This window comes from Diaporthe citri (assembly GCF_014595645.1).
Source record: "Diaporthe citri strain NFHF-8-4 chromosome Unknown scaffold_9, whole genome shotgun sequence".
Taxonomy (NCBI): domain Eukaryota; kingdom Fungi; phylum Ascomycota; class Sordariomycetes; order Diaporthales; family Diaporthaceae; genus Diaporthe; species Diaporthe citri.
In genome coordinates, this window is record NW_025064854.1 from 1,949,532 (window position 1) to 1,970,304 (window position 20,773).

Consider the following 20,773-nt stretch of genomic DNA (forward strand, 5'->3'; position numbering starts at 1 on the left):
GTGTTTTCCTCCCATCTCTCCTAACTTATTTGTCAGTATGTGCCATGCCTTGATAGCTGACAGCGACTCGGCTGCAAGTCCGCACACGGACACATGCCCGCGGCGGTCGTCGGGTAGGAGGTCGCACGACGTCCTCGGGTGGGTCAAGGATGGATGTGCAGTCTCATTCCCTGCAACGGATATACCCGACAAACAACCGTTGCTGCACGGGACCGTTGCCGATGTCGCGGTCGCACGTGATGGCGTGTTCTATACCACGCTTGTGTCGATTTTTGTACAAGTGATTATAACGTATGGTGCGCGATAGGGCTGACTTTCCAAAAACCCCTTGTACCCCTAAATTCTCTTTATAGGCATATACCCTTAAATATATTTAAACACCTGGAATCTAAGCTAATTATGCAATATGCAATTATATATCTCCTTATATTTATTCATTACTTTTTAAACTTAAAAGTTTTTTTATTAATTAACTCCATATAATTCCATTTTCCCCTCCTATACCCCTTTTCATAATTATATAGCCTTATATAGCGCTGCATATAACTCATTACTATAAAATAATATTATTTATACCACCCTTTAAGCTTATAGCTAAATGTTTAATTATATATATACTTTATGCTAAGATTAAGTTTATAAATCCATATTAACGCTATTATTTAAATTATAACCTTCCCCTTTTAAATATTATTAACTTAATTATACCTTTTTAACCTTTATAAATAACCTTTATATAAAACTATTTAATACTTTTTAGCAATATATAAAGCTAAACCATGCCTATATTTATAATTCCCAGCTTAAATTTAATTAAATTACTTATTTTTAACATTAAAACTATAATTTAAAATTAATATTAAAGTAAAAAAGAAATGCATAAACCTAAATAATAGCTATTAACTTAAATTAATATTACTCTTTATTTTAAGGAATATTAAAAACAAGCTACCTAAACAATGGGGGATAAGTTTTATTAAATCCTCTTAAGGGCAACTTAAGGAAGAGCTTTAATATAATAAAAAAGGAAGATAAAAATAAAAGGAAGTTAAAGAAGGGAAAAGGTAAGTATTTTAAAAATTCTTAAAAATAAGAAAAGCTTAATTAAAGCACTAAATATATAAGAAAAGAAAAGAGTTAATTTCTTTAAAAAAGTATTTAAAAAAGTAAAAAAGCTAGCTTTTTATAGCTAGCTAAAATTTAATATAATATTATTTTTTCCTATATTTCTTTATACTTATTAATATATCCTTTTTTAAATATTTTATAATAAGTATTATAAAAATTATTAAAAATAAAACCTTATTATCTTTAATTAAGCCTTTAAGCTTTAAAATTTACCTTATTATAATTTAAATTATTATTATTATCTTTAATTCCTTACTTACTTATCTTATTATAGCTTTTACTTCTTTATAAAAGCTTTAAATATTCTTAAAACTTACTTAGTAATATATTTATTAATTATATTTTCTTAATTATTAAAGTTTGCTTTAATAATTAATATAAATATAATTATTAAAGATTTAAATATTTTTATAAAATAAAAAGCAAACTTATTTTTCTTTTTAACTATTATATTAAGCATAATATATTAGCTTTATTAATTTTACTTTTATTTTTTATAAAGCTTTTATTTTTAAATTTTATACCTTATATTTTATTATTTAATTAACTTATTAATAAGCTTATTAAATTATTTTTAAGTAAACTTTATTATTATTTTAAATTTTATTATTACTTTAATTATTTAAAATTAATTAATATATTTTAAATTTTATTTATATTTATTATTAAAAAAAGTAAATAAAAAAAATCTTTATATATATTAAGATAAGCATTTCTTATTAATTTTAAAATATTTTATAATATAATACTTAAGTTAAAAGCTTATTTAATTAAAGTTATGCTTAATTAATTTTAAATTATATAAAAGTTTATACTTTATTATATATTAAATATTTAAAATTAAGTTATTAAATTAATTTATATTAAAGGTATTATTTCCCTTATATTTTTCTTTTAATTAATAATAATCTTAATATATTATAATTTAAATAAATGCTATTAAATAATTTCTCTTTATAATAAAAGTTTATTTCTTATTTTAATTACTTTTATATTATTAATTTTAATAAAGAAAATTAATATAAATATTTAAATAGCTTTATTAATTTTATTAAACTTTAATTAAATAATAAATATTTAAATAGTAATATTAATAATAACTTTAAGCATTTTAAGGTATATAATTTTAATTAAAGCAGCCTTAGCTTAATTTTATATTTTTTAATTATTCTTTCCTTAATTTTCTTTAAAGTAGTTTTTAATAAATTTAATAATATATTATTTATAAAATATTTTATTAATTTATTTTAATTTAAATATAAACTTTTTATTAAAATCTTATATTTTATTTTTTAAGGTAATTATTAAATATTTATAAATAAATGCTTTAATATTTTTATTTATTTTATTATTTTTATCTTTTAATATAAAATTATTTTATAATAAGCAATAATTATTAATTTTATTAAAAATTGCTATTATTTAATAATTAAATATATAAATAAATATAATAATAAATTTATAATCCTTTATTAATTTATATTATTAATATTTTATAAGTAAAGATTAATTATAATGTAAAAACTTTTTAAGTAAAAATATAATATTTTAAAAGTTAAGAAATTATTAAATTATAAGAGTTATAATATATTAAGTTCTTAACTTTTTATATTTATAAAGTATTTTTTTTATATTAAAGAAATTAAAAGTAAAAAAGGCTTAATATTATTTTATTAAATTTATTAATTTAGTTAATTTTCTTAGCTTAAAATAAAAATTAATATTTAAAAAGTATTTTTATATTATCTTTATAAGCTTATTATTAAATGCTATTTATTTTATATTAAAGAATAATAAATAATTAAGGGTTTAAGTTTACTAAATATTATTTAAGTAAACTTTATTTATAATAATTCTTATTTTAAAAGAATCTTTAAAAAAGTTAGCACTTACTTTTTAAATAAAGTTTTATTAATTTTATATATTTATAATATTTAAAAATTACAATGCTTTGCTAAGTAGGTTTTTAAAGTTATTAAAATAAGGAAGTTATATAATTATTAATATAAAATTATTTTCTCTTAAAGTAATAAGTTTAATTATTAAAATTAAAATATTAAGGTTTTAAAGTACCTTATAATATAAGGGTAATTAAGATTATTTTTTTATTTTCCCTTTTTAATTAAAAAATATTTTAACTTTTAATTATAAGGAAAGAAGGTAAAGAAAATAAAAGGTAAAGTAAAAAGAAGTAATAAAATTTTAAATAATAAAAAGGGGAAGTATAATAATAAGAAAAGCCTTATATCTTTAAGGATTATTATATAGGTAATTAAAGTAAAGAAGGTTAAAAATAAGGAAAAGAAGTATTTAACGTTTATTTATAGCTTTAAGTAGCTTTTATAAATAATTATTACTTATTCTTAAATAAGAATTAAATAAGGGAAAAAATTAATATATTAAAAGTATACTTTTTATTAAAATAACTAAGTAGCAGCTAACTTTTAACCTTTAATTAATAATAATATAAAGGTAAGAAGAAGAAGAAAGAAAGAAAGATAGGAAGAAAGTTTAGTTATAAATAAATAGGTATAGCAATGCATATAAGTTTAAAGTAATAAAAGCTAGTAACTTATTGCTTTTAAGTTAAATAATTATATTAATTAAAAGAAAGGAGTAATAAGAAAGTTTATAAATTATTATTTAAAAGCTATTAATTTATTATTTTATTAATAATTAAAATAAATAAAATATATAGTTTTTTATTTTTTTTAAATAATAGTTAATTATAAAGTATACTTTTCTTAATTTATAAGTTTATTAAGCATAAGCTAAAATAAGTTACTTAGCTAAAATTTCTTTATAATAAAAAGATAAATAACTTTTTTATAAGCAAGGAATTAAAGGTAAATAATCCTTTTTAAGTAATAAATTAATCTTAATTAAAAGCAAGGTAATAAATCACTCCTTTTAATAATAAAATAGCTTATTATTAATATTATCTGCTTTTTCTTATTATAGCAACTTTATATATATAAATTTTTTTTCCTTTCTTAAGTTCCTTCTTCTTCCTTCTTTTTTTTAATATTTTTTTAATTTTAATTAGCCTTTAAATTAAGCTAAAATTAAAGCAAAATATTATAATCCTTTTATTTTTAAATATCTTTCTATAATAATATCTTTATTAATAAACCCTTTTTAATTAAGGATAGGGAGTTTAATATAAAAGGATTTCCTTTTTTTTTTTTTAAGCTATTTATTATAACTTATAAGCTAAATAAGTCTTAATTAAAAGTATTTATACTTTTTTTAAATTAAAAGGCATTTTTAATAAAAATTATTTTATTAAAATTATTTTTTATAATGCTTTTATAAAAGGCATTTAAGTATATAAGATTATTAATATTAAATAAAATTAATATTTTACTTAGCAACTTATTAATTTTACTTTTTAAAAGGTAATTAAGAAATTATTTAATAAATTTCTTAATAAGTTATAAAAAAAATAATTTTTAAATAATATTAAAAATTTAATTAAAAGCTATATAAATATTATTATTATTAAGAAAAGTAATAAAGCTTCTTATAAGAAATATATAATAATAATATATAATTACTTTAATTATTATTATTAAGCAGCTTTACTTATAACCTTTTATAGCTATTAAAATGCTTTTCTTTATAAGTATTACTTAAAATATATAAATTATAACTTTTCCTTAATTATAAATAAATATATTCTTATTATAATCCCTTTCTTTAATTATTGCTTTTTATATAATTTTTATAATAATGCTTATATTAATTATATTTATTATATTAAGGAATTTAATTATACTTTTAATAAATATAATAATATAAAAAAAGTATAAAAGGTAATAATAGCTAAGTAAGTAAAGTTTAAAGATATACTTAACTTTAAAATTATTATTAATAAAATAATATAGCTTAAAGGAATAATTAGCTTTAATATTATTTAAAATAAGGAAGTTAATATTATTTAAGGTTAATAACTATAACCTTATAATATAAAATTTTTATTATGTTAATTATAAAAATAGGTTTTTAATAAAAATATAAAAAGTAATTAAAGTTAAAAAAAAGGAAAACTTAAATAAATTAAATAATTAAATATTTTTAATTATAAAAAGGTTTTAAAATAAGTAAAGTAAAATAATAAATAAATATATAATAACTCTTTATAATATATTTTTTAATGCATTTTTTAAAAATTTAATATTTTTATTTTAAAAATTAAATAAGGTTTAATTAAAGATAAATAAATATAATATATAAAAAAGAAATGCAATATTATAATATAATAAATATATATATAATTATATAAAAAAGGAAAACCCTTTTCTTTATTAAATAAATATTTAAGCTAAGATTTTAAAGTATTATTAAGCTAATTATATTAAAAACGTTAAAGGTTATTTAATTAAAGTAAAGAAATATTAATAAATTATATAAGCTTATTTATTAAACTTCTTTATTTTATATATAAATATATTATAAGTTTAATATTTTAAATATTAAAGTTTAAAGAATTTAATAAATTTAAGTTTATAAATAATTAATATACTTAAGTAATTAATAAAGATATATTTAATTAATATTAATAATAATTAAAGTTAAGGTTATTTAAGTTAAAATTAAATAAAGTAAAATTTATTAAAATATTTAAAAAGGGATTATTATTTATAATACTTATAAGGTTAATTTTTTAAAATAAATAAGATTTAAGTTTTTATATTTTAAAATAATTAATAAATTTTTTTAATTATTTTAATAAAAATATACTTAAAAAATAAATATTATTAAGTATTTAAAGTTTATAAATTTTATTATAATAAATTTTATAAATAATAAAAGGGTTAAATTAATAATAAATTAGTTTTTAAAATAAAAAATAATTAACCTTTTTTTACTTATTAATAAGCAAAATTAAGTTATCTTTTTTTAAGGAAATAAATTAAGGGAAATTATAATATATATTTTATTATATAACTTTCTTTTTATAATTAAAGATTAATTTAATTATTATCTTTATATTTTATAAGAAATTAAAAAGTAATTAAAGCTAAGAATTAAAAGCATTTTAAGTAAATATATTTAAAGTTTAAGCTTAAATATATTATATAAAAATAATAATTTTAATTAAAATAATTAATTTAAAATTATAAAAAAAATAAAAAAGATTTTTTTTATAAAATCTTTTAAATAAAGTTTAATTAATAAAGAAAGCATAAAATAAAATTTATACTTAGCTTTTAATCCTTTTATTAAATATCTTTTTAATAATAGCTATAATAATAAAGTATTTATATTTAATAATATTATTAATATAAGGATTATATATTAAGATTATAATCTTTTTAATTTTAATTATTAAGAAATATTAAGTAAATTAACTTATATTTTTTTATTCTTTATTTATTATTACCTTTATTAAAAGCTTTTATTTAAAAAGAAATTTTTAAATAAAGAAGTTCTTAATGCTTTTTAAATTAGCTACCTTAAAAGGCATGGCTTTAACTTATTTTATTAAGTTATATTATTTTTTAATTAACTTATTATATCCTTAATTAAAAGGTAAATATTAAATATTAATATAAATTTTAATAAATAATTAATTTAATATAATTAAAATAATTTTATTATTATAAATTTAAGTATTTTATTTATTATAATAAGAATAATTAGCAATAACCTTTTTAATATTAATATATATTCCTTTTTAATAATATATAGCTTAAATTTAAAAATAAATAATATTTCTTTTATAATGCTTAAAAAAAGCATAACAATTCTTAATAATTTTTTATTTTTAATTAAAATTATTTATAACTTATTATTATAATAAATCCTTTTTAAGTTATTTTTAAAGAATTCTTTTATAAATAAAGAAATAATAAGCTTTTTTATAAAAGAATAATTATTATTATAATATTAAGTTTTTAAAATAAGTTTTATAATAAAGGTATTAAGTAATCTTAAGTAATTTTTTTAATTAAAAATAATTATTAAATAATAATAATTTTTAATTAAATAATTAAAGTTAAAATAATTAATTAAAAAAAGTATTATATTAATTCTTAATATTTCCTTTAAATTCTTAATTTATCTTATTTAATAACTTTAATAGCTTTTTAAAAAATATATTTATAATAATATTTTTAAAGCCTTTAATATAATAAATAATAAAATTATATATTTTAATTATTATTAGCTATTTTATAATATAAGCATTTAATATATTTAAGGTAAATTTTTTAAATTACTAAATTAAAATATTTAAATTTATTTTTAAAATAAAGTAAATATTATAAATATAAAAGTATAAGTATTTAATTATATATAAAATAGCTTTATATTTTTATTTTATTATATTATATAACTTTTTAGCCTTTATTTAAGTATTACTTTTATATTAAATTAAGTATTATATTTTATTTTTAATTTATATAAGGTATATACTTTATTTTTTAAAATTTATATTTATTATAAAAATAATTTTATTATTAAAATAATTAATATTAATTAAGTATAGCTTTAAAGTAATTATAGCTTTAAAAGTATTTATAACTTTTTAATAATTTAAGATTTATTAATAAAAAACTTCTTTTTTAAAAAGATTAAATAATAACTTAATAATAATCTTATAAAAAAGCATTTATATTTTATAAAAGTTTATTAAGCTTAAAAAGAATTTAAGCTTAATTATATTCTTATAAATATTTTATTTATTAATTTTAATAATCTTTTTATTTAATAAAAATTAATTAAGTATTTTATAAATATAATTAATAATATTAACTTATTATTTATATTATTTTAATTTAATAATATTAATTATCTTTTTAATTAACTTAAAATTATAAAAAATATTATTAAAATTCTTAATATATTTAATTATATATTTTTAAACTTTTAATAAAATAAATATTTCTTTATTTTTATAACTTATTTTTAAGCTTTTAATTATAATATTATTAAAAAAAGGTTTATATATTATAAAAATTAAGTTATAAAAAGTTTAAATTATATATTATATAAATTAAATAATAAAATTTATAACTTTTATAAATAAATTATATTATTAAAATAATTTAATTAAAATAAAGAAAATTATAATATTTTAGCTTTTCTTATTTAATTTAATTTAATTATATTTTAAAAAAAAGTTAAAAAAAAATAATATTTTATATATTATAAACTTTTTAATAAACTTATTTATTAATAATAAAATAAAGGCATTTTTAATTATAATTTTATTAGCTTTTAAAATATTATTAATAAATTAATAATTAAAATCCTTCTTTTTTATAAAAAATTATTAATTTTTATATATAATATGAAATTTCTTAATAACTTTATTAATTTATTAATCCTTAAATATTTTAATAATTATCTTTCTTAAGGCTTTTAAAAGTTAAATTATCTTTACTTAATATACTTTATAAGAAATTATTTAAATAAATTATAATAATATAATATTAATATTAATTTAAGTAATATAAAATTAATTTTATATTAAAAATTTTTCTTAATTAAAAAGTAAATAAATAAATATTTCTTTTTTTTACTTTAAAAAAAAGTTATAATTTTTTTATAAAAAAGTATTTAATTAATTAAGTATTAATTTTAATTCTTTATTAATTAAAGAAAACTTAAGTTAAATTTAAGTATTATATTTATTTTTATAATTTTTATTTATAACTTATTTAATTTCTTTTTTATAAATAAGTTTTTAATTAATTATATTTTTAAAAATAATATTATTAAAAAGATAATTATTTATAAAATAAATTTTAATATTTATTTATTTATAAAGAGTTTTAATTAAAAATTAAATTATTTTATTAATTAATTTAATTATAATTAAAGTAAAAAGAATTTTATTAATTATTTTTTAATATATATAGCTTTTTTTTATAAATAAGCATTATAAATATAAATTAATATTTATTAACCTTTTCCTTTAATTTAATAAATTCTTTAAATTTTAGCTTAAAAAGTTTTTTATAAATATAAAAATTAAACTTTTTATATCTTTATTTAAAAAAATGCTTAAAATCTTTTTATTTTCTTTTAAAAATATATTAAAATATATTAATATAATTAATATATTAATTAATATTAAGCTTTAATTAAAGTATAAAGAAAATAAAAAAATACTTTTAAAAGTTAATAAATATTTTTAAGAAACTTAAGCTTTTTTAAATAAAGTTACTTTAAAAGGCTTTTAATTCTTTTATTTTAAATTATATATTACCTTAATATTATTAAAAATAAAATAAATATAAAGATATTTTTTAAATTATTTAAATATTAAGTTTATATTTAAAAAAAAGGGTATTTTTAAAAAAATATAATATAAAATATTAAAAGCTTTATTATTAATAATAAAAAATATTACTTTAATTTTATTTAAATTAATATAAACTTATTTTTTTATAATTTTAATTAAAGTTAAAAAATCCTTATTATATATTATTAAGTTTATATTATTAAGTAAAATATATAAAAATTTATTATATTTATAATATAATAAAAATAAAAAATTTATTTTAACTTTAATATTTAAAAAAGTAAGCTAAAAAAAGTAATTATTTACTTTTATATAAATTATTAAGTAAATTAAATTAAAATATTCTTAATTAATTATATTTATAATAAATATAATAATAAAGTTAATTTAATATTAAATAATTTATAATAAAATAATTAAAATATTAATCTTAATATTATTTCTTAAAAGCATAATTATATTAACTTTAAAAAATAAGTTTTTAGCTTACTTTTTAAAATATATTAACTTAAAAAATACCTTTAATAAAATATATACCTTAAATTATATTATTAATAAATACTTAATTAAAATTAAATTAATATTATTAAGTATTAAAATATTTATAATATTTATTTTAATAATTATAATTAAAATTATTTAAACTACTTTTTCCTTAAATAATAAGAATTATTAAGTATACTTTTTTAATTTTAAGTTTATTATATTTATTAAGCTTATTTTTATTATAAAAAACTTAATATTTTCTTTTTAAGTTTAATTTTAATTAATAAATAAATTTTTCTTTTTTCTTATTTTTTTTTTATTTTTTAACTATAACTTATTATTAATAATTTAAAATTAATTATTTTTTACTTTTTTAAAATTTTTAAAATAAGCTTAATTAATCTTTATAATTTTTATAATTTTATTTTAATTTTTAATATTCTTAATTATATACTTTTTCTTAATTATAATAATATTTATTTAAAAAAGCTTATTATTATTTATAATTATAAGCTTTTTTTTAATATAAATTATATAATTTATAAAATTTATAAATATTAAAATTAAGTTAATTTTTTTTTAATTATTAAGCTTTTAAATTACTTTTAAAGCTTTTAATAAAGCTTTTTCTTTAAATAAAGAATTTATCTTAATAAGCTTATAATATTTAATTATATAAAATAAATTAAACCTTTTTTTTTTAAATAAAAACTTTAATTAATTATAAATATATTTTTTTAAATTATAGCTACTTTAATTATAATATAATTAAATATAAGTAAAATTTAAATATTTTAAAAAGTTAGCTTAAATATTTTTAAATAAATTAAAAAATATTAATAACCCTTTTAACTTTAAAGCTATTAATAAGCTATTTAAAAAAAATTATTTAAGCTTATTATATTAATATATATTATAATTTTAAAAAGTATAATTATAATAAACTTTAAGTAATTTATTTTTTTTAAAAAAAAGTATTAAAATTATAATTTATACCTTATTATTATTAAAGTTATTTTAATTAAATTTTATTAAAGGTTATTAAATAAAATTTATAACCCTTAATTTAATTATTTTAAAATTATTTTATTATTTATTATAAAAAAAAGCTTTAATATTTTATTAAAATATTTTAAATTTATTTTTAAACTTAATTAAATTAAGCTTTAACTTTATAAACTTTTTAATAAATTTATTTATATTTTATAAATTTTAATTATATTTTTTAATAATATTAATATAATTAAATTTAAATAAAGATTATTAAGCTTATAAGTTTTTATTTTAAAAATAATTTAAAAATTTAAAATTATTTTAACTTTTTTAAAGAAAATTTTATTTTTTTATATTAAGTAAATTTTAATTAAAATTATTTTATATAAATAAATAATTATTTTATTTAAAATATTTAAGCTTTTAATTAATAACTTTTAATAAAGTATATTTAAAGTTTAGCTAAAAAATATTCTTTATTAATTTATAAGTAATTTCTTTCTTTATTAATTATTTTTTTAAATATAATAAAAGCATTTTATAAAAGAATTAAATTATAAAAAAAGAAATATTATTTATATTATTAAGTTTTTAATTATATTTTATAATTTTTTCTTTTTATACTTTTAAATTATTATAAAAATTATTATAAATAATATTTTTAATAATTATTATTAAGTTTATATAATAAGTTTAATTATTTAACTTATAAAAAGTAAAAAGCTTTTCTTTTTAATTTTTTTAAATATATTATTTAATAATAATATTTTTAATTACTTTAATTAAGTTTAAAATAATATAGCATTATTTAAGTAATTTTAAAATTTAATTATTTAAATAAGAAAATTAATAAATAATAATCTTAAGGTTATTTAAAATCTTAATAATATTAATTTTATTAAATTTTAAAATATTTAAATTATAAATTATAAATAAAGCTATTTATAATAAAATTATTATATTAATAAAAAATAAGATTTTTAAAATATTAATTTAAATTTTTAATTTATTATTAATAATAAATTATAAGGTTTAATTAAAGTAAAATTAATACTTTAATTAATAATAAATAAAATTAAGTTTTTTTTTTTCTTAATAAGTTTTTTAAAATTCCTTTTTTAGCTTTAAATAAAAGAAAATAAATAATTTTTAAGATTTAAAGGTATTTTTAAAATAAAAATAAGTTTAAAAAGGCTTTAAATTAAAAAATATATATATATATATTATAATAATTTTTATTAAAATAATAATAAAATAAAGAAACTTAAAAATAATAATATTTTTAATTAAAATAATTACTTTTAAGAAATTTATTTTTAATATTATTATAAAATATTTAAATTAAAGCTTAAAAAATAAAAATATTAATAAATATAATAAATAAAAAATAAATTTAATAAAAAAATATTTTATTAAAAAATAAATATTATAAAATTATAAAAAAAAAAGCTTTTTTAAATTTATATTTAATATTTTTATTTATTAATATTATATTAAATCCTTAATAATTTAAATTTAAGTTTAATTAAAGCTTAAGTAAAGTTATACTTTAAATTTAAACTTTTTTATAATTTAATTAATTAATATAAAATATATAATATAATATTATTTATTAAACTTATAAATAAATAAAATAAATACTTTAATTTTATATTATAACTCTTTTTATTTTAAACTTAAAATTATAATAATAATAATAAATATTAATTAAGAATTTAAAAGTATTTTTAATTAATATTAAGTAATATTTATAAGTTTAAATTTATTATTTTAAGTTTTATATTTATATTATTATTATATTTAAGTATAATCTTTAATAAAAAACTTAAAATAAGTTTAAAGCTTAATAATATATAAATATAAAATTAAGGTAATATTTTATTTAAATATTAAAAATATAAGAAATATTTTAAAATTAAAAAATAATTTTAAAATATTTATAATATTATTATAAGTTTAATTATATTTAATTCTTTTTTATAATAAGTTAAAAATAAATATAAGTTTTAATTAAAGCTTTAAATTAAAATATAAAATAATTTAATAATATTTAATATAAAAATAAAAAAAAAAATAAAATTAAAAGATAATTAACTTATAATTAACTTTTTATTTCTTTTATTATTAATTAAAAATATATAAAATTAAAATTAAGCTTAAGTTAAATTATTAATAAAAATAAGCTATTTAAATAATAAAGAATAAGTTTTATTAAACCTTTTTAAGAATAACTTAAAGAGGAGCTTTAATATAATAAAGAGGGAAGATAAAAATAAAAGAAAGTTAAAAAAGGGAAAAAGTAAGTATTTTAAAAATTCTTAAAAATAAAAAAAGCTTAATTAAAGCATTAAATATATAAAAAAAGAAAAGAGTTAATTTCTTTAAAAAAGTATTTAAAAGAGCAAAAGAGCTAGCTTTTTATAACTAGCTGAAATTTAATATAATATTATTTTTCTTTGCATTTCCTTATACCTGCTAATAATATATAATTAAATTAATTAAAAAACTAAATATTTATAATTATGTTTAAATTATTAAGTATAATAAATATTAAATGCTGCTATTTAAACTTATTTATTAATATTTATTATATAAGAATTTAATTTATAAACTTCTTTAATATCTTTATATTAAGCTTAATTTCTTATTTAAGGATTAATGCATTATTTAATTAATTATGCTTAATAATAATGCTAATATAATTAAACTAGCTATAAATATAAAGTTTATTATTAATTTTTATATATTTATAATTATACTTTAAGCTAAGAAAATTAAAGAAAATAATAAAGATAAATATAATCTTATGCTTCTTTAAAATTAATAAGTTATATTTAAGAATAAGTTAATATTAAATAAGAAAGGAAAAAAAAGTATAGCTAAAACTTAATTTATATAATAATAAAATAATAAAAAGCTAAAAGAATAAGCTACTTTTATTATAATTAAATAAGAAAATTAAAAAGATTCCTTAATTAAATAAGAGAATTATAATAATTAGCAATTTAATAACTTAAATATTATTAAATAAGAAAAAGGCTTAAATATATTAAGCTTGCTTTAAGTTAAAACTTTAATGCATTTAAATAATTATAAGCAATTAAATATAAAGAAAGAAATTATTATAAGTTATATTTCCTTATAATATTAATAATTAATTAATAATAATATATAAGAAGGAGCTAAGAAGCGTAAATATATATAATCCTTATTACTTAAATAAATACCCTTTATAATAAATATATATTACATTATTTATTTAAGTAATTTAAGAAATAAAAATAAGATTAAAGAATTAAATTAAAATAAATTATATAATTTAATTAATATAAAATAAGATATATCTTTAATTATATAATATTAATATTTATTTCTTAATTTAATTCCATATTAAGTTAATTAATATTAACTTTTTTTTTAAAAAGCTATATATAAAAATAAGCAAGGCTATTAATATATAATTTAAGCAAATTAATTTTAAGTTTTATCCCTTTATTAATATATATTTAAAGTTTAATTTTTAATATTTTATATTAATATATAAATAGGGTATTATAAGTTTTATTTATTAATTATTTAAGGAATTTTTTTTAAATAAATATATTATATTATTATAAATTATTATTATTTTTTAAAAAAGGTATATATTTAAATTTATACCATTTTATTTAATAATATTTAATAATTCTTAAAGAATAAAATTAAGTGCAAGGCATTAATAATCCTTAATTATCTTTAATGTTAATAAATAATAAAAAACTTATAGTTTTTTAAGGATAATATATAAGCAGCTTTTTTATTTTTAAATAAGATAAGCATTTTAAAGTTATATAAATTAAGCAAACTTATATTAAATTTATAATAAATAAATATATAATAATGCAATATAATATATAAGGTTATGCTTATTTTAAAGGCTTAAAAGCTTTAATTACTTAAAAAAAGTTTATAATTATTAATTAATTTTAAATAATTAAACTTATAAAACATTAAACTTATTAATTAAAACTTTATATAGCCTTTATATAAGCTTTCTTATTAACATTTAATCTTAATATTATATATATTCTTATTATATAATTAATATTTATAAAAGGTTAAATTTAATTATTAATTATTAAGTAATATAACCTTATAAAAGTTAATATTATTACTTAATAATAATTAAATAAGCTTAATAAAAAGCTAATAATTATTAAATAAGGTAGCTTGGTAATATTATGGTTATAATATTATATAAAGTTATTTAAGTTTTTATATAAAGTTGGAATTTTATAATAAATAATAATAAGCTTTAATAATAAGCTTAGTTTTCCTTTTATAATTTATATATATAAGTAAAGGGATATACTTATATTATTTAATTATCTTAATATATTATATAAGTATAACTTAAGTTATAATAATTAAAATACTATAATAAAACTATATAATAAACTATAAATATACATTAATCCTAGCATAATACTTAATTTTATATATAAACAACTTTATATATTTATTAATAAACTATATAAAGTTAAGGCTAAAGCATATTTAGCCTTCTTAATGCTTATATGCTTTTAAATAATAATGTTTAAGGTTATTTAAATAAAATGCTAGGTATATATTGCTAAAGATATTGCATAAAATATTAATTATATGCTATTAAAGGTATATATATAATATATTCCTTTTAATCTTAACTATAAGGTTTTCTTTATATTATTTATCTTTAAAGAACTGTTATAAGTAATTATATATACGTTTAAATTCCTTTAAATTGCATTATTTAATAATATTTAATTATTTCTAAATTTATTCAACGCTATTTAAAGTAAGAAATTAATTTTCCTTTTTAATAAAATATTATAATATTTATAAGTTTAATAATCTTTATTTAAAGTATAAAGTTCCTATTTAAGCGCGTAAAGCAAGGGTTTTAATAATATAACTTTATAAAGATTTAATAAAATGTTTTTTAAGGTATATATATAATATAAATTTTTAAATAATAATATTATAAACTTATTTAAGCTTAAATAATATTATAAAAATAAGTATTTAAGCTTATATTTTATTCTTAATTTATATAAGATATAAATTAAAATTAATAAATAATTATAATATATTAATTAAAGCTATATAAGGTAAATTAATAAAATATTTAATAATAAATTAAAAGAAAATAAAGAAAAAATTTAAAAAGGAAAAGCGGGGTAAAGGGATAATTATAATTATATATATATAGGCTTATTAAGCATTATTATTAAATAATTATATAATTATTAAGTATATATAAAGGGTTATATATTATAATATAAATAAATAAAAATAATTATTAATATTTATTATTAAATAAATTTAATGATTTAAAATTAATATATAAAAAAAGATTTTAAGCCTTAAAAGATATTATTTACATTTATTTAATTATATTTAACCCTGCTAAACTAAATATATGCATAGCTTAAACCATAATCCTTTATAAAACCTTTAATAATTAAAAAAATATTATATAAAAATGCTATAATAATGCTAAATATACTTATTAATAATTATTTATGCCCCTTAATGCATATTTATATATAAAAATGCTTATAAAGCCCTATATATTATTATAAATTTATAATTATTAAAGTTTAATAAAAAAAGTTAAATTATATTAAAAATAAAAACTTAAGTAAAATTAAGTATAAAGTTAATTAAAAGAAAAATTAATTCTTAAAGATAATATTATTAATTTAACTATTTATATAAAAAAGCTAATTAAGCTAACTAAGCTTTAGCATAATATATTAATTAATTTCCTAAGTAATTTTATTAAAAAGTATTATAAAATATTTATTAAAGGCTAAATTAATTTAAATTAAGGCAATTAAGCTTAGCTAATAATATTAAATAATATTATAAGTTTAAGGTTAAGTATTATATAGCTAAGGTTAAATATTATATATTTAAGATTAAGTGTTATATATTAATATATAAGTAAGCTGCAAAGCCTTAAGGCTATATACTTAGTAATACAAGGTATTTTTAAAGAAATAAGCTTAATTAAGCTTGCTTTTTTTTTAATTAAGCTTATAATGCTTTAAAGTTTATGCATTAAACTTAAGCTTAATTAAATTAAAATCCTTATCTTTATTACTTTCCTTATTAAATATTTTTAACTTAATAAACTTAAACTTAATAATTTAAGCATTTATATAAATATTAATACTTAATTATATATAAATATATAAATATATAAATATATACTTTTATAATTATAGCTCTTTATAATTAATTTAGCTTAATAATTAATATATATATTTTTAAAGTAGCTATTTAAGTTAAAAATATAATAAAAAAATAAATTAATATAAGTTAAAACTTTATAAGTTTTATATTTTATATTATAAAAAGATTTATTTATTTTTATAAAGAAATAATTAATAATAATAAAGTATTGCTATTATTAAATAAGCTTAAATATTTATTAACTCTTAATATTTAGCATTATTTAACAAGAATAATAAATAAATTAAATTTTTTTTATTAATATAAAATTATATAACTATATAAGTAATTATATAAAAAGAATATATATTATAATAAAAATGCTATTAATAATAATGCATTTAATATTATTAAACTTAAACTTTAAAACCTTATTAAAATAATATAAGATAATAATTATATTATTTAATATTTAATTAATTATCTTTAAAAGTAAAGAAAAGTAAATGCCTTTAAATATTTATATAATAATATTTTTATAATTTTATTAATAATCTTATAAAGTTAATAAAGGCTAATTATTATTATTAAACTTAATTTATTAATATATAGCTTTAATTATAATTATATTAATATTATATTTATATATTATTAATAAGTATAGGGAAATGCAAGGAAAAGTAATATTGCATTAAATTTTAGCTAGCTATAAAAAGCTAGCTCTTTTGCTTTTTTAAATATTCTTTTAAAGAAATTAACTCTTTTTTTTTTTTATATATTTAATGCTTTAATTAAGCTTTTCTTATTTTTAAGAATTTTTAAAATATTTACCTTTTTTTTTTTTTAATTCCCTTTTATTTTTATCTTTCCTCTTTATTATATTAAAGCTCTTCTTTAAGTTATCCTTAAGAGAGTTTAATAAAATCTATTCTTTATTATTTAAATAGCTTATTTTTATTAATAATTTAACTTAAGCTTAATTTTAATTTTATATATTTTTAATTAATAATAAAAAGAATAAAAAGTTAATTATAAATTAATTATTTTTTTATTTTTTTTTTTTTTTTTTTTATATTAAATATTATTAAATTATTTTATATTTTAATTTAAAGCTTTAATTAAAGCTTATATTTATTTTTAACTTATTATAAAAAAGAATTAAGTATAATTAAACTTATAATAATATTATAAGTATTTTAAAATTATTTTTTAATTTTAAAATATTTTTTATACTTTTAATATTTAAATAAAATATTACTTTAATTTTATATTTATATATTATTAAGCTTTAAACTTATTTTAAATTTTTTATTAAAAATTATACTTAAATATAATAATAATATAAATATAAAATTTAAAATAATAAATTTAAATTTATAAATATTACTTAATATTAATTAAAGATATTTTTAAATTCTTAATTAATGCTTATTATTATTATTATAACTTTAAATTTAAAGTAAAAAGAGTTATAATGTAAAATTAAGGTATTTATTTTGCTTATTTATAAGTTTAATAAATAGCATTATATTATATATTTTATATTAATTAAATTATATAAAAAGCTTAAATTTAAAATATAACTTTATTTAAGTTTTAATTAAATTTAAATTTAAATTATTAAGAGTTTAATATAATATTAATAAATAAAATATTAAATATAAATTTAAAAAGCTTTTTTTATTATAATTTTATAATATTTATTTTTTAATAAAATATTTTTTTATTAAATTTATTTTATTTATTATATTTATTAATACCTTTATTTTTTAAGCTTAAATTTAAATATTTTATAATAATATTAAAAATAAATTTTTTAAAAGTAATTATTTTAATTAAAAATATTATTATTTTTAAGTTTTTTTATTTTATTATTATCTTAATAAAAATTATTATAATATATATATTATACTTTTTAATTTAAAATCTTTTTAAATTTATTTTTATTTTAAAAGTACCTTTAAATTTTAAAAATTATTTATTTTTTTTATTTAAAATTAAAAAAGGAATTTTAAAAAACTTATTAAGAAAAAAGAAAAACTTAATTTTATTTATTATTAATTAAAGCATTAACTTTATTTTAATTAAACTTTATAATTTATTATTAATAATAAATTAAGAATTTAAATTAATATTTTAAAAGTTTTTATTTTTTATTAATATAATAATTTTGCTATAAATAACTTTATTTATAATTTATAATTTAAATACCTTAAAGTTTAATAAAATTAATATTATTAAGATTTTAAATAATTTTAAAATTATTATTTATTAATTTTCTTATTTAAATAATTAAATCTTAAAATTATTTAAATAATGTTATATTATTTTAAACTTAATTAAAGTAATTAAAAGCATTATTATTAAATAATATATTTAAAAAAATTAAAAAGAAAAGCTTTTTATCTTTTATAAATTAAATAATTAAACTTATTATATAAATTTAATAATAATTATTAAAAATATTATTTATAATAATCTTTATAATAATTTAAAAGTATAAAAAAGAAAAATTATAAAATATAATTAAAAACTTAATAATATAAATAATATTTTTTTTTTTATAATTTAATTTTTTTATAAAATATTTTTATTATATTTAAAAAATAATTAATAAGGAAAGGAATTATTTATAAATTAATAAGAAATATTTTTTAATTAAATTTTAAATATACTTTATTAAAAATTATTAATTAAAAACTTAAATATTTTAAGTAAAATAATTACTTATTTATATAAAATAATTTTAATTAAAATTTACTTAATATAAAAAGATTAAATTTTCTTTAAAAAAGTTAAAATAATTTTAATTTTTTAAATTATTTTTAAAATAAAAACTTATAAGCTTAATAATTTTTATTTAAATTTAATTATATTAATATTATTAAAAAATATAATTAAAATTTATAAAATATAAATAAATTTATTAAAAAAATTATAAAGTTAAAGCTTAATTTAATTAAATTTAAAAATAAATTTAAAGCATTTTAATAAAATATTAAAGCTTTTTTTTATAATAAATAATAAAGTAATTTTAAAATAATTAAGTTAAAAATTATAAATTTTATTTAATAGTTTTTAATAAAATTTAATTAAAGTAATTTTAATAATAATAAAGTATAAGTTATAATTTTAATGCTTTTCTTTAAAAAAGATAAATTACTTAAAGTTTATTATAATTATATTTTTTAAAATTATAATATATATTAATATAATAAGCTTAAATAGCTTTTTTAAAATAACTTATTAATAATTTTAAAATTAAAGAAATTATTAATATTTCTTAGCTTATTTAAAAATACTTAAGTTAGCTTTTTAAAGTATTTAAATCTTATTTATATTTAATTATATTATAATAAAAATAGCTATAATTTAAAAAAATATATTTATAGCTAATTAAAGTTTTTATTTAAAAAGAAAAGATTTAATTTACTTTATATAATTAAATATTATAAGCTTATTAAGGTAAATCCTTTATTTAAAAAAAAAGCTTTATTAAAAGCTTTAAAAATAATTTAAAAATTTAATAATTAAAAAAAAGTTAATTTAATTTTAATACTTATAAATTTTATAAATTATATAATTTATATTAAAGAAAAGCTTATAATTATAAGTAATAATAAACTTTTTTAAATAAATATTATTATAATTAAGAAAAAGTATATAATTAAGAATATTAAAAATTAAAATAAAGTTATAAAAATTATAAAAGTT